The sequence below is a fragment of the Anneissia japonica genome, unplaced genomic scaffold, assembly GCF_011630105.1.
Source record: "Anneissia japonica isolate Jap-2015-1 unplaced genomic scaffold, ASM1163010v1 scaffold11969_len152608_cov178, whole genome shotgun sequence".
Taxonomy (NCBI): Eukaryota; Metazoa; Echinodermata; class Crinoidea; order Comatulida; family Comatulidae; genus Anneissia; species Anneissia japonica.
Window position 1 is genome coordinate 136,603 of NW_022711386.1, and position 9,470 is coordinate 146,072.

Genomic DNA, 9,470 nt, shown 5'->3' on the forward strand with positions numbered 1-9,470 from the left:
TCATTATTTGCATGTGAATGTTATATTTAGCTTTTATTGATCGTTATTACATCTGTTACGAAATAATTTCGTTAAATATAGCATGAATATAGTATGACAGTGGATAGTGGGAGTATGTTTTAAGGACCTAACTGATAGCCATAGTCCTTGAACACACACAGCTGTGCGCATATATAAACCTAATCACATCTGGAATCAATCCGCTGCTGCTAAAACAGATTCCTACCACATTCTAAGGTATACGCTATCCCATCAGACATTGCAACAGGAAACAAAACTAAGATATCTCTATTAACAGAGATATCTCTGTTAATAGAGATATCTTAGTTTTAAATAGAGATATCTTAGTTTTAAACAGAGATATTTTAGTTTTAAATAGAGATATCTCTATTAATAAAGATATCTTTATTAATAGAGATATCTATATTAAAAACTAAGATATCTTTATTAAAAACTAAGATATCTCTATTTAAAATTAAGATATCTCTATTAAAATCTATGATATCTCTATTAACAATGAAAATAGAGATATCTTAGTTTTAAATAGAGATATCTTAGTTTTAAATAGAGATATCTCTTTTAATATAGATATCTCTATTAATAGAGATATCTCTATTAAAAACTAAGATATCTCTATTAAAAACTAAGATATCTCTATTAAAAACTAAGATATCTCTATTTAAAACTAAGATATCTCTATTTAAAACTAAGATATCTCTATTAATAAAGATATCTTAGTTTTAAATAGAGATATCTCTATTAATAGAGATATCTTAGTTAAAACTAAGATATCTCTATTAAAAACTAAGATATCTCTATTTAAAACTAAGATATCTTTATTTACGATTAAATGACAACTCGGCTCGAAATAGTTTATCCTGTCACTACGAATTTATTCCTCCATGCTCATGGCAACAACATGAGTTTGGCCTAGTTATAACACTGGGCGGCGTACAAGGGTTTGAGCTATGCATAACTCGGCCGGCAGCAAGATCAATGACACGTACACTTTGATTCAGTCTGTATTTCCATAGCAGCAGAGAGTGGGAATGTTCCTATGAATGGTTCTAGAAAAAGCAATATACTGGCATTAAATTGCGTTTATCCCGTCAATATTCATGGCGAAAACATGAGTTTGGCCTGATTATAATACAGTATAAAAGTGTATAGAAAATTGCAATGGGCTTCGAGTCTTGGTATTCGACATTTCGTTTTTAAATTTTACAGCTCAATAAGAAATGACAGGATATAGTAATAGTATTAAAATTAATTCATAATAATGAATGAAACTTATGACAAAACATAGAAAAGAGACTTGTCGATAAATTACAAAGTAAAAAACAGCAGCACTTTTGAGACTAACAATATATAATTTATTCTCCAGCTTTCGTCCACACAGTGGACTTCATCAGGGGACTGTACAAATTTTTTTACTTTATACTTTCTATACTGTACAGACTAACGCGGCTATACTTTTTATTCAATAAATTACAGTACATCAAAATCACGAGATAAACCGACGCAAACAAGTAGAACAAAAACGTCGGAAAACGAACCCTAATTCGCGAAATGGAATCGTCCAACATTTTTGATCAGTATCTTGAACCACTCGTCGGCAACGCGAAGAGATTATAATCCCCAACCACGCGTTGTAGACGGGTATACGTGTTGCTTTATTTTGCGAGGCTCCCTAAGATGTTTAAAAATGTGCGAGTTCCTGTCTGTGGTCATGTGTTCGTTGAACGCGCGTTGCAAAGTGTCGGCCAGATTCACCTATATAACAGGCATTACAGCCTGCGCACGTGAATTTATACACAACGTTAGATAGTAGATGCAAAAAGTTATACACAACGTTAGACAGTAGATGCAAAAAGTAGATGCATTTGCTGTCTGCTACTACAGATATATATATATATATATCCAAAATAACGCTCACACAAGTAACAATGCAATCAATGATAAAAACCAAGACGGTTAGAAATATGCAAGGAATTTGTGCTATACAACCATCAATTCTTCCACTGAGTAATAAAATAAAGACTGGATATTTTAACAATTACTGTTAATATTTAATTAACTATACACAAATAATAAAATCGTATGTACAAAAACAAGCAGATTTACATGAACGTTATCATATTTTATTTAATTATACACATAATAATATTTAGCTTTATTATGTACAGGTATTTACAGTAATAATAATAATAATAGATGGATTATCAGTGCATATGAAAGTCAACATAATTAATCTTATATTGTTCCAAAACATTGCATTTTTATTTAATCCTAATTTATTATCACACTTTAATCATGTGTGCGTGGCGAAATGATTCTACTGCCTACATTTAAAAGCGTTTGGGTGCTTAATAATATTTAGATTATCATATCATATCATATCATTTATTTCGTCTTCAGTTCAACATACACAGTGACAGATAAACAAAAACAAAAAAACAAAAAAAAAAAACCAGAAAAAAAAACATTGCTAGCTAACACCAGACGGGGTTGCTCAAAAGTGGCGTTAAGGCTACTGTCTTAGAACTCGCCAAAGTGCAGCTAGCAGCAAAATAATATTTGGCAACATAAATATAAATATTTATGGATAAATTAGAGCTTTATATACAAGTTTAAAATTTTGTTTGTATGTACAATTTTTAGTTCTCAACAAAGTGGATTTTAAGTCGATTAATAAATATGTTTAAGTTAAAAATGATTCCGTCTCTTATTTTATTTGGCGAAGTATCCCAGATACGTGGGAAAGAGTTGAAGACTGTGAATTTTAATGAGTTTGTCCTGGCGAATGCATGATTAAAATTAACTTTGTCTGTGTGTCTGTGATTAATATTAATGTACTTAAATACGTTGATGTTTAGATGGCCATACATGCATTTAGCAGTAAATGTTAAAATAATAAATTGGAATCTATGTTTATATGACATTACACGCCCCCCCCCCCCAACTTTTTTTGCAAAAAATATATGTCTGGAGATTTTTGTATGACCGGAAAGAAATGCAAGAAAAGAAAGAGGGAAGAAGGAGCAGAAGAATGAGAAAGAGAATGTTTATCCAGTCCCCGACCGAGTTACATTTTCTTGCACTTCACATTGGCGGATCTGGGGGAGGAGTCATGACCTCTCCTTTGGGCAACAAAACAAAAAGAATTCTAGACCTATATATGAGGTAAGAAAATTTGTGATTATGGCACCTCTAGATGGTGGGAAATTACACTCTCAGACATTTTGATTTTGATATTTGAATATAATTTTGCTTATATCTCCATTAAAAAAATAAATTGAACAATTTAGTCTGCGCCCTTGAATACGTCACAGATTCAGAACAAAGTCGAAGACGAGATTGCTTCCACGATCTCAATGAATTATTTATCATTTATTTGTTTTGGTTTACATTTCTCCCATTTTTTTTTGATAATTTTGAAAAAAATTTGGAGGTTAGTGAGGGCCCGTGCTGACAGGGTTCCCCCATGAATCTGCCACTGTTCAATATAACACTTGAAATAAGCCTATCATTTTAAATCACAACTGATTAATTCCTAATGTCAGGCGAAAGATATTTTATTCGAAAGATTCTTTTACTACCTATAACACATTAACTACACCGTACTGTTAATACTGTAGTTACCCTCCAGAGAACTTTATTTTTAAAAATGGCCTAATTAATTATCTTATTGTTTTCGTTAAATTAGATGGAGTTTAAATGTGGTTATTCCGCTATCTATTTCATAATGATAATAATAGGTCAATTTATAAGACGCAAATAAACAAGGTGTCTAAGCACCAAACAACAACAGCAACAGCAGCAGCAACAGCAACAACAACAACAACAACAATAATAATAATGACTTGCAGCATTCGAAAATGTTTGTCACTGGTGCTGGGAACAAATGTGGGGGGGGGGGCAGGCCCCAAGCAGAAAAAGTAGGTGGGCCAATGGCCCCTCCCCACTCCCCCGCTTCCTCCGCCGTTGATACCATATATAGGCCTATGACCTTTTCAAAAATATCTACATATTTTGTCATTTTCTGCAAGTTAAATGTTTTTCTTCATTTAAGAGAAACGATAATTCTGTTGACTTTGCATGGTTACTGTGAATAAAAATGATTTTCCTTTAGCATAAATTTCTATATTATATAATATTATTTTATATTTTATTAATGAAATTCACAGAAACCTTAATTAAAAGCATTATAGACCTACTTAATTTATTCGAAAAAAAAAAAAAATATTATTCATTTCAAACATTTTTCATAAATCCTATACTAATTTACATATTACTAAAATTCAGGTCCTCATTATATACTTATTTTATGAAAGAAAAGGAAATTTTAATTTGCATAGCAACATTTGCTATGGTGATAACCTTGTATATTTATAAAATAGAAATTATCACCATAGCAACAGTTGCTATGGTGATAACCTTGTATTTTTTTACACCATTAAATTCAATTTTTTCTATAAAAGCTGTGTATCGTATAAAAAATATTGTATAAGCCAATCTAATAATATTTTACTTGCGACAAATAACAGCAATTATGTGAATTTCATTCGTTGCTATGGAGTTATAAAAGTTCCGTAGCACTTCAATAAAGGTGTTTCTTGATTTTGTTTTATTAAATATTGCTCTTCTATAATACATAACTTAAATACAAAAATATTCATAAACCTATGACAATGATGATTTCAATAAGCTTTAAGCATCCCTTATACTTAAATTCCATGAATAAAATAGGAAATTAAAATTTGCATAGCAACAGTTGCTATGGCAAGCCCCAGCTGTCTTAAGCCTACAAAAAATATTATATTATTTATGTTTGCTATTTTATTATTTACGTTTGTTATTATACAGTATTATTTACGTTTATTATTATATTATTTAAATTTATTATTATATTATATATGTTTATTATTATATTATTTATGCCTATAATAGTATATTATGTACGTTTATTATTATATTATTTATGTTTATTATTATATTATATATGTTTGTTATTATATTATACACGTTTATTATTATATTATGTACGTTTAGTATTATATTATGTATGTATATTATTATATTATATATGTTTATTATTATTTTATTTACATTTAGTATTATATTAAGCACGTTATTATTATATTACGTATGTTTAGTATTATACTATTTACGTTTGTTATTTTATTATGTACGTTTCATGTTATATTTATGTCTTTTATTATATTATGTACGTTATTATTATATCATATGTGTTTACCATTATATTATTTACATCTTTTAGTATATTATGTACGTTTATTATTATATTATACATGTTTATTATTGAATTACAGACGTTTTGTATTACATGATGTACGTTTATTATTATATTATGTATGTTCAGTATATATTATGTGCGTTTATTAGTATATTTATAACGTACGTTTATTATTACATTACATAGGTTTATTTTATTATTTGCGTATAATAATATACTATTGACGTTATTATTATATTATGTACGTTTAGTATGATGTTATTAACGTATGTTGTTAGATTATATAAGTTAAGTATTATACACGTTTGTTATTATATTATGTATGTTATTATATGTCGTTCATTTATTATTATATTATAAAAGTTTAGTATTATATATTCAATACTCACTATTATAATTATGTACATTCATTATTATTTTGTTTAATTCACTATTATATTATCTCCTTCCTTATACACATTCACTATTATTTTATTGCAGTTAACTTGTATATGGCAGTTGAGTGGTATATTATGGAAGTTGAGTAGTATATTATGGCTGATCATTATGTTGTTATACCAACTGCTTATATCTCCTGAACAGAGGATTGTGGGCTGGCTGTTAGTAGGGCAATTCTTGACCCTAGGTCAGACCACAGATAATTGTATCTAGCTAGGCAGTACATGTGTCAACCTCTCTTAATTTTCAACTATGGCAGTGTACAAGGGCACTTGTTGACCCTACCAAAAATATTAGAGAAACACAAGTGCGATGTTTTTATGCTGTGCGACGAAATAAACAGCTTAATCGAGCATATTTTCCAGGTTTCGAGAAACAGATTTATACTACATTTACTACTACAGTATACACAAAAACCAGACTTCCACACAATTTTTATATTTCCAATTTTCAACCCCAGAGAATTACACACATTCATCGGCAGATGACACCGAGAGGTGCGCTCTAACCCTGAAAATTTGTTTTCTTCCACATTTAATTGATGGGTGTCTATAAAATGAAGACCGAAGAAAGAAGACCCAAAAACGAAGACCCCTATTTTTTTCTTTTTCATTTTAATGATAATACACCAGGCAGTCACAATATCAAAATTGCGAAATTTTTCGGGATGTCTGTTTGTGAAATTTTCAAGGGTCTTCGTTTTATAGACATCCTATATGGGTGTGTACAAAACGAAGACCCAAGACCCGAAAAATGAAGATCCACACTTTTTCTCTCTTTTTTAATGATACTACACCAGACTGTCACAAAATCATAATTAGGAGATTATTTGTACTTTTGTTTGTGATGTTATCAAGTGTCTTCGCTTTATAGACACCCTGGGTGTCTACAAAACGAAGAACGAAGACCTGCAAAACGAAGACGTTTACAGAAAGAATGATACCACTATACAGTGTTATGATTTTAGAATATAAACTTGTTAAATTAATATGTGCTATACAAAAAAACGGGGTTTCTTGAGCTTGTAATAGGTCAATATATTTTTTCTCTACTGGAATTCTTCAACTGTAGAAAAGAAAGTGAAGTACATGTCATCTGTCAAACTGCCCATGCGTAAGCTTTGTATCACGTGGTATTTCCCCACGTTTACAACTTGGTTTGTGATTATGTTTATGCTTCGTACGGAGGCTGTGAGTAATGATTAGTTAGGTATGGAGACTTTTATTCAAAAACAATAGTTCAACTGAATACAATTTATTTCTCAATGGTGTTTTTTCGCGCAAGTCAGTTCAAATGAATGTTGTGGTTAGATAAGATGTCAAAATCGACCGCAATCTTGGGCCAGCTCAGGTTCGGCTTACGTTCAGATATAAAGTATGGTCGGCCCAGGGCCCGCATTGTGGGACCTGAGCCGACTCAAAGTCGGACTATTAAACTTTAGGTCGGCTCAGGGCCGGCTTTATATTTGTTGATTGTTCACACTTAAAAATTGCCGACCCTGAAGCGGCCCTGCGCCGACGTAACTCTCAAGTGTGATTGGGCTATATCTTTGGTAGGGTCAACAAGTAGATGGATTTATATAGCGCAAATAAACGAGGTCTCTATGCGCTAGACAATATTGAAGTCAAGAACACAAAGAAAAAAGCCAGAAAAAAAACACACACACACACACTGCCATTGTTGAAAAATTAAGAGGTGGTTAACACAGATGTACACTACGACAGAAGTCTTCCTAAAAGTCACTCTGCCACAGGCCCAATCCTCTGTGTTTCAGTCAAAACAAGAGGCTGCCAGTGCGAGCTTGTGGTTTTACTGCATGTCTAGATACAGTTATCTGTGGTCTGACCTAGGGTCAAGAATTGCACAACTAACAGCCAGCCCACAATCCTCTGTACATGAAATATAAAAAGTTGGTATAACAACATAATGAACAGCCATAATATACTACTCAAATTCCATAATATACTGCTCAACTGCCATATACAAATGAACTGCAATGAAATAATAGTGATGTGTATAACATCATAAGGAAGGAGATAATATAATAATGAATTAAACAAAATAATAATGAATGTACATAATTAATAATAGTGTATCGATAATATAATACTAAACTTTTATAATATAATAATAAATGAACGACATAATAACAACATATATAATATAATAATAGACGTAATAATATAATACTAAACATACATAATATAATAACAAACGTAAATAATACAATAATAAATATACATAATACAATAACAAACCTGTATAATATAATATTTAACCTATATAATATAACAACAAACGTAAATAATATCATACTAAACGTACATAATATAATAATAACGTCAATAGTATGTTACTATATGTAAATAATAAAATAAACGTATGTAATATAATAATAATAAACGTACGTAATATACTAATAAACGCACATAATATATACTGAACGTACATAATATAATAATAAACTTATATAATATAATACTTATCGTACATCATGTAATAATAAACGTCTTTAATATAATAATAAACATGTATAATATAATAATAAACGTACATAATATACTAATAGACGTAAATAATATAATGGTAAACATATATAATATAATAATAACGTACATAATATAATAAAAGACATAAATAATATAACATGAAACCTACATAATATAATAACAAACGTAAATAGTATAATAATAAACATATATAATATAGTAACAAACGTATACAATATAATAATAACTTCGTACGTAATATAATAATAACGTACATAGGCCTAATATATTACTAAATGTAAATAATATAACAATAAACATATTTAATATAATAATAAACGGGCATAATATAATAATAAACGCATATAATATAATAATAAACATAAATAATATAATAATAAACGTACATAATATACTAATAGGCATAAATAATATAATAATAAACATATATAATATGATAATAATTTTAAATAATATAATAAATGTAAATAATATAATATCAAACATAAATAATATAATAGCAAACATAAATAATATAATAATTTTTGTAGGCTTAAGACAGCTGGGGCTTGCCATAGTTGCTATGGTGAGGACCTTTTATTTTATACATCAATGTGTTAAATTTGTTCAATAAGAGATGTTTATTATATAAAAATATTGTATCTGATGATGTTTGCTTGGTCAGTGACAAATGTACAGCAATTCTGCTGATTTTGCTTCGTTGCTATGGACGATAAAAAGAGTGTTGCTATGCAATTATATCAAAGTTTCAGCATTTTTGTACATAATCCTATTCTATGAAAATAATAGATAATTCAGATGTTAAACATATTCATAAAACCTATGAAAATAAAGATTTTAATAAACTTTAAGCTTCCTGTATACTTAAATTTCATGAATAAAATAGGAAATTTAAATTTGCATAGCAACGGTTGCTATGGTGCTTAAAATTATAGTTTTTCTTAACGCAAGATTCATTTTCGATGATTAACGAATATTGTGAGTAAGTTTTACCAACTGTTGATATTTATTATTCGAGTTATTTTTTATATAATTTAGCTAAAACTATAATTTAAAGTGGAAAAATGGCGGCCATTTTGAATGCGTAATTTGGAGGTGTTCCCCCAAAGGGATTTTGGGTAATTTTGAGTTCAGAACCTCTTAAGACCTATATTTTCAGAAAATATTAAAATTAGCCGGTAGTGTACTTCCATTGCCACCTCCACCCCAAAATAGCCTCTAATCTGCTCGCCTATAAGAGGTTATTCGCACGGACCGGAACCGTT